The following is an 8,217-nucleotide window of genomic DNA, read 5'->3' as shown; positions in this document are numbered from 1 at the left end:
TGTTCACATACCTTCAGGTGCAGATGGATTTGCATGGTTTGTGCACTAGGCAATCAAAGAGGTGCTCTAGTCCCACACATGCCTGACCATGACTTCACAATTCAGGTGCTAAGCTGAGGACACAGATTCTGTGTGCCAGTGCAAGGGTGTGAGTTGCAGGCCATCACCACAGTAGGATGCCTAGCTGGGGTGCCACGTGTGTTCAAGCTAGCCAGCTTTAAGGCTCAAATCCATTCACGCAACCCCTCTCTCCTAAGATTAGATAGGGTCCCATAACCATTGCACAAACCAAAAATATGGGATGACCCCAATCCACCCTCCTTGGCTCTGTCCATCATCCCTGGGACTTACAGAGGTTGCTATTTTGTGCTCCTGACCAATCAGGTGATGTTCTTTGGTCAAATTTGAATCATCCCGAAATCATCAAAGATGATGTGTGTCCTAATTAGACCAGCCTGGGAAAAGGGTCTGGACCTTTCCATTCATCCATGTGATCTCTGCACTCTATGAATGCTTGCCAAGGGTCCAGGAGCCTGCGCAACGCCAAAGCATAGTGAGTCACACAGGTCATTCCCCACCAAATTGTGCCCACTCCCCCTCCCCAACCCTGGCCTTACTGGGTGCATACACTTTTACATCTACCAGTCCTGGAGAGTAACCCAGCTCGTCCCCAACTTATATATCACCACAAGCCAAGATCTCTGCTGGTTCTCACAGGAACCAGCCAGGGGGTTGCTCCTTATCCTGTTTTTCCCTGAACCTGGCTTACACTGAGGCGTAGTTGATGCAGTAGTGTGCACACCACCACAGGCCAGAGTTAGCAAAACAGCAGGCCCCCAGAAGCATCCACCTTCCACACCTCCCAGGCCTAGCTGGAGCTTTGTCATCTGCATGCCACTTCTTCCTAATCCTGACCTAATCTTTTTAAAGTGCCCCCTGCATTCAGGTCGATGCCCCATCAAAATACCCATGCACCATCCCATCCTGGTGACTGTCTAACATGGCACAGATGCCCCACTCTCTTAGTATCCCCCTCATGGCCTAGGTCATGCAGCATGCACACCAGATGAACCTTGTGAAGAGTCCAAAATTTTACCTCCCATAGTGCCCCAGAGAATTTATGACTACCTCGGCTTCTGTCCCATGTGCAGTAGCCCAGCAAGGTGAGTAGCCCAGATCTTCAACCGCCCAGGCTTCCCCAAACTCAACACACAGTTAAGGTCCACAGCCTGTGCTCAAATCCTTCAATGTGAATTACACAGACCTGCCTTCACAGGCTGTATTCACCCACCATCACCTCTAGATGGATTTGCACACTTTGTGCACTAGGCAAGGACGGGACTATGCGAGTTCCCCACATGCCTGGGCATGACTTCAAATTGCAGGGCCCGGCTGGGGACACCGAATCTGTGTGTGAGTCCAAAGAAATATTTGCACCCTATCACAGAAGTCCCTCGCCTCTCTGGGGTCCCATATGTGCACCAGATCTGCCAGCTTTGAGGCGCAACTCCCTTCATGCTCATGCAGCCCCCTCTCCCAGGATTAGAAGGGGTCTCTCAAACATTTCATGAACACAGAATATGGCATGATCCCCGTCCACCATCCTTGGCTCTGTGCATCACACCCTGGACTTGCTGGTGTTGCTCAGTTTAATGCTCCTGAGCAGTCAGGGGCTGTTCTTTTCACTTCAACAAATTTGAATCATGCCAGAATCATCATGGATGAGCAGCCTGGCAGGTGGGATGTACTTTTCCATTTGCCCATGCTATCCCTCTACTCTTTGAATGCCTGCTGAGGGTCCAGAAGCCTGGGCAACACCAAAGCCTAGTGAGTGACACAGGTCATTCCCCACCAAGTTGTGCCCACTCACCCAGGACACGGGCCTTGCTGGGCACATGCACTCTTAGAGCCGCCATCCTGGAGAGTCACTCAGCTCTCCCTACTTTCTCTATCACCAGACGCCAAGATTCCTTTTGGTTCTCACAGGAACCAGTCAGGAGGTTGTACCTTATCCTGTTCTTCCCGCAACCTGTTTTATCCTGAAGCCTTGGTGATGTAGTACTCTGCACACCACCACAGGCCGGAGTGAGAAAAACAGCCTGCCCACCAGATCACCCACCTGGTCCACACTCCCAGGCCCAGCTGGTGTCTTGTGATCTGCATGCCAACTCTTCATAAAATCTGACCTAACCTCACACCTTTAAAAATTGTTCCGTGAAAACAATTGTTCCATGATTCAGGTTGATGTAGCATCAACAATACCCATGCAACATCCCACACTGGTGAGTGTCCAACATGGCACAGATGCCCCACTCCCTTGGTGCTCCCATCCATAGCTGGGGTCATGCAGCATGCACACCAGCTGAGTTTTATGGGGGAAGTTATCTGGAAGTTTAACCCTACACAATGGTCCAGGAAATATCTGACTACCTTGGCCTGTGTCCCATGTGCCCAGCTAGTTGAGTATCCCAGAGTCTCCACTGTGCAGGCAATGACATACTGCCAGGCAGAGTTAAGGCCCATAGCCTGTGACCAAAGCTTGCAGTGTGACTATCACAGCCCTGCATTCACAGACTATGTTCACATACCCTTGGGTCTAGATGGACTTTCACACTTTGTGCACTAGGCAACCAAGGGGACAGTTCCAATTCCCCATGTGCCTGTCCATGACATCAAGATGCACTGCCAAGCTGAGGGCACAGATATGTGTGCCATCCCAATGGCGTTGAGGCCAACAAACACACTTGTAGGCCATTAACACAACCTGATGCCTCATTGGGGTCCCACATGTGCATCAGACCAGCCAGCTTTGGGCCCAGATCCCTTTATGCTCATGCAGTGGACCCTTCCCATGTATAGAAGTGGTCACAAAACCCTTTCACCAACCCAGAATAGGGGGTGACCCGGATCCACCTTCCTTAGCACTGTCTATCACACACTTGGCTAGTGGGTGTTGCTCAGTTGTGTGCTTCTGATGAATCACGTGATGTTCTTTTGTCCATTTCGCCAAAGATTAATCATCCCAGAATCATCATGGATGATGTTTCTCATAGTTAGACCAGCCTGGAAGATGGGCTGTACTCTTCCATTCACCCATGTGACCCCTATACTCTATGAATGTCTGCTCGGGGTCCAGGAGCCTATGCAACACCGAAGCCTAGTGAGTGAGACAGGTCATTCCCCACCAAGTGGTGCCCACTCACCCAGGACACAGGCCTGGCTGGGTGCATGCACTCTTAGATCTGCCATTCCTGGAGAGCCACTCAGCTCTTCCCCACCTTATATATCACCACAAGCCAAGATCTCTGCTGGTTCTCACAGGAACCAGCCAGGGGGTTGCTCCTTAGCCCACTGCTCCCTGAACCTGGCTTACACTGAGGCCTAGTTGATGCAGCAGTGTGCACACCACCACAGGCCAGAGTCAGCAAAACAGCAGGCCCACAGGAGCCCCCAACTTCCCCGCCTCCAAGGCCTAGCTGGTGTCTTGTAGTCTGCATGCCACTTCCTCATAAAACTTCACATAATCTCATTCCATTTTATATTTTTGGTTGTGAGCCTAGCTTTTCATGGCTGACCCAGGTCTCCAGCCCTCTCATATCTTTTTAACATGGCCCATTCCTCAGGTCAATGGAGCATCAAAATACCCAAAGCAACAACCCATCCTGGTGAGAGTCCCACATGGCACAGATGCCTTACTCTCCTGGTGCTCCCATACATAGCTGTGGCCATGCAGCATGCACACCAGCTGAGCCTTGTGAGTTGTGCAGAACTTTATCCTTTAAGAGTGGTCCAGAAATTTTTATGACTACCTCCACTTGTGTCCCAGGTGCAACAGCCCAGCAAGGTGAGTAGCCCAGATCCTCAACTGCACAGGCTTGCCCATAATCCCAGCCCAAAGTGCAGTGCTCCAACACTGCAGTGTGTTTAACATAGTCCTGCCTTCACAGGCTATGTTCACATACCATCAGGTCTAGATGGATTCGCACATGTTGTGCACTAGACCAGCAAAGGAGGGCTCTAGTTCCCCACATGCCTGGCTGTGGCTTGACAATGCAGGACCCAGGTGAAGTCAGACTCTGCCGGCCCAATCCAGTGAGACCCAAACACACATTTGCAGCCCATTAGAGCAGTCTCATGCCTCGCTGGGGTCTCGCATGTGCATCAGACCAGCCAGCTTTGAGGTTCGGATCCCTTCATGCTCATGCAGGCCCCTTCCCATGATTATCTAGGGTCTCACAACAATTTCCCCCACCCAGAATATAGGTGACCCCAAACCACCCTCCTTGATTCTGTCCATCACTCCCTGGACCTGCTGGTGTTGCTCAGTTTTGTGTTCTGGACCAGTCAGGTGATGGTCTTTTGTCTCTGCATTTCAGCACATTGTAATCATCTCAGAATCATATGAGATGATGATGCTCATTGTCAGACCAGCATGGCAAAGAGTCTGTATCTTCCCATCGCCCCATGTCATCCCCATACCCTATGAATGCCTGCTGAGGGTCCAGGAACCTGTGCAACACCAAAGCCTCGTGAGTGACCACCACCTAGTAAGTGATCAACCACCACTATTGTGCCCACTCACCCCGGACAGAGGCTTTGCCGGGGCATACAGACTTACATCTGACAAGCCTAGGGTGTGACCCAGCTATACTCTACTTCCTCTGTCACTTGAAGACAATGGTTCTCAGCTACCCTAATGATGGAACCCTATAGTATAGTTCCCTGTGTTGTTGTGCACCTCAACATTAAGATTATTCCCATTGCTGCTCTTTTTCTGGAATTTTGCTACATTTATGATTCGTAATGAAAATATTGTGTTCTTAATAAGATTTTATTGCACACAACACACAGGTTGAGAACCAGTACCATAATCTAAGTTCTCTGGTGATTTTCACAACACTCAACCAGTTCAGTGCCCTGACCCCATTGTTCCCTCTACCAGGCTCACACCAAGGCCTAATTGATGTAGTCTGCATACCACCAGACAGGGACACACAACCACAAAAGAGTCCAAGTTCCCCGCACAGCCAGGTCCAGCTGGTGTCTTGAAGGTTGTATAATATTCTGTCACGGAGAATCACCCTTAACCCTGAATGACAGCAGGGTTTCCTTACTCCAGGCCTACCTTGGGTCAAGAAGCCCATGTAATGTTGCATCCCCAAGGCTCCACAAGATGGCACACAGCACCAGCTGTCTCTGTGTCCTACAACTGCTGGGGTCATGCATCCTGGACACCAGCATAACCTTGTAAGTGTCTGGCCAACCACCTATGCTTGCCCACAAACTTAGACCTTGGTGGGGTAGAGTACCATGGGCAACAGCCCAGCAAAGTGAGTACACTAGACCCACACTTGCACAGGTTCCCCATAGTCCCAGGCCTAGGTAAGGTCCAGGCCTTGCAATGTGAGTAACAAAGATCTGCCTTCACAGGCTATGTTCACATATGCTCAGGTCTAGATGGGCTTGCACACCTTGTGCACTAGGCAAGCAAGGGAGGGCTCCTGTTCTCCACATGCCTGGCCATGACTTCACAATGCATTGCCCAAGCAGAGGACACAGATTTTGTATGCCAATCTAATGGTGTGAGAATAACACACATTTACAAACCATCACCACAGTCTGATGCCTCACTGGCATCCCACATGTGCATCAGACCAGTTTCAGATGCCTCCAGGCTCATGCAGTCCCCTTTCCCATGATTAGATAGGATTCTACAACAATTTCACCAACCCAGAATAGGGGGTGACCATGACCCATCCTCCTTGGCTATGTCCACCACTCCCTGGACCTGCTGGTGTTGCTCAGTTTTGTGCTTCCAACCACTCAGGTGATGTTCTTTTTTTATCTCCATTTCACCAAATTTTAACCATCTCAGAATCATTAGGCATGCCATTACCCATAGTCAGACCAGCATGGGGAAGGGCCTGTACCTTTCCATTGACCATGTGATCCCTGTATTCTATTAATGATTGTTGAGGGTCCAGGAGCCTGGGTGACACCAAAGCCTAGGGAGTGACACAGTTAATCCCCATCTGTGTGCCCCCTCACCTAGGACTCTGGCCTTGTTTGGGGCATACAGACTTACATCTGCCAAGCTTAGAGTGTGACTCAGCTCTATGTACCTCCTCTGTCACCAAAAGATTGTGGTTGGCAATCTTCCTTGTGCTCCAACCAGATAATATTGTCCCTCACGTTGTGGTGCATCCCAAACATAAAATTGTTGCTATTTCATTACTGTAGTTTTGCTACATTTTGAATCATAATGAAAAGAACATTTTCTTAGATAATATTTCCTTGGCTGGGATCAAGAGGTTAAGAATAGGTGACATAGTCCAAGCGCTCTAGTGATTTTCAAGCACTCAAGAGTTCATACATTGACCCCATTCTTTCTTAAACCAGGCTCACACCAAGGCCTAGTTGATGTAGTCTGCATACCACTACAGGCCAGACAGGGACAAACAACCACAATAGAGTCCAAGTTCCCCACACAGCCAGGTCTAGCTGGTGTCTTGAAGGCTACATAATAATCTCAATGGAGAATCACCCCTAACCTTGCATGATGGCAGGGTTCTCTTACTCCAGGCATATACAAAAAGCCCATGCAATGTCCCTTCCCAAAGGCTCCTTAAGATGGCACACAGCACCTGCTTTCTCACTGTCCCAAGATGGCTGGAGTCATGCAGCCTGCATACCAGCACAACCTTGTAAGTGTCCAGCACTACCCCCACCTACACAGCCCCATAAACATAGGCCTAGGTAGGGTAGGGTTCCATGTGCAACAGCCCAGCAAGGTGAGTCCCCAGATTCTCACCTCCACAGGATTCCTCATAATTCCAGACCTAGGTAAGGTGCACAGCCTGCACTCAAATTCTGTAATATGAATCATACAGACGAAGTGCCTTCACAGGCTATGTTCACATACCCACAGGTCTAGATGGATTTGCACAGCTTGTGCACTGGACCAACAAGGGACTACGCAACTCCACACATGTCTGTCCCTGACTTCACATTACAGGGCTGGGCTGAGCTGAGAACACAGATTTTGTGTGCCACCCCAATCACGTGAGACCAACACAGACATTTGCAGCCCATCACCACAGTCTGATGCCTTGCTGGGGTCTCACATGTGCATCAGACCAGCCAGCTGTGGGGCTCAGATTGCTTCATGCTCATGCATCTCACCCCCTTCCCATGATTAGATAGGATCAGACAACAATTTCACCAACTCAGAATATGGGATGACCCCAGCCCACCCTCCTTGGCTCTGACCATCACTCCCCAGACTTGCTGGTGTTGCTCAGTTTTGTGCTTCTGACCAGTCAGGTGATGTTCTTTGTCTCTCCATTTCACCAAATTTGAATCCTCACAGAATCATCAAGGATGCTGTTGCTCACAGTCACAGCAGCATGGGAGATGGCCTGTACCTTTCCATTGACCAATGTGATCCACATATTTTATTAATGGCTGCTGAGGGTCCAGGAGCCTGTGCAATACCAAAGCCTAGTGAGTAATACAGGTCATTCTCCACAAAACTGTGACCACTCACCTGGAACACAAGCCTCATTTGGGGTATACAGACTTAGATCTCCCAAGCCTAGTGTGTGACCCAACTCTACCCACCTCCTCTGTCTCCAAAAGACAGTAGTTGCCAATCTGCCTAATGCTGCAATCCTATATTATAGTTCCTGATGTTGCGGTGCACTCCAACATTAAAATTATTTCTTTTGTTAATTCATTAATGTAAATTTGCCACAGTTATGAATCATCACTTAACTGTTGTGTTCTTAGATAATCTTTTCTTGGACATGACCCCCAGGTTGACAACCAGTGCCATAATCCAGGAGCTCTGGTGATTTTCACTGCACTGAACAAGTTCTGTGCTATGACCCCATTGTTCCCTCAACTAGGTTCACATCTAGATCTAGTTGATGTAGTCTGCATACCACCAAGGCCAGGGAGGGACACACAACTGCACCATACTCCAACATCCCCACGCAGCCAAGACCAGGTGATGTCTTGAATGCTGCATAATATTCTATCATGGAAAATTACTCCTAATCATGCCTGACAGCAGGGCTCCCTTACTCCAGGCCAATCTTGGGTCAAGAAGCCCATACAACGTCCCAATCCAAAGGCTACTTAAGATTGAAAATGCTCTCTAAGATGGCACCCAACATCCCCTGTCTCCCTGTCCTAAGACTTCTGGGGTCATGTAGC

This window comes from Acomys minous, assembly GCF_964271855.1.
Source record: "Acomys minous genome assembly, chromosome: 7".
In the NCBI taxonomy this organism is placed as follows: domain Eukaryota; kingdom Metazoa; phylum Chordata; class Mammalia; order Rodentia; family Muridae; genus Acomys; species Acomys minous.
This window is presented reverse-complemented; position numbering follows the sequence as displayed.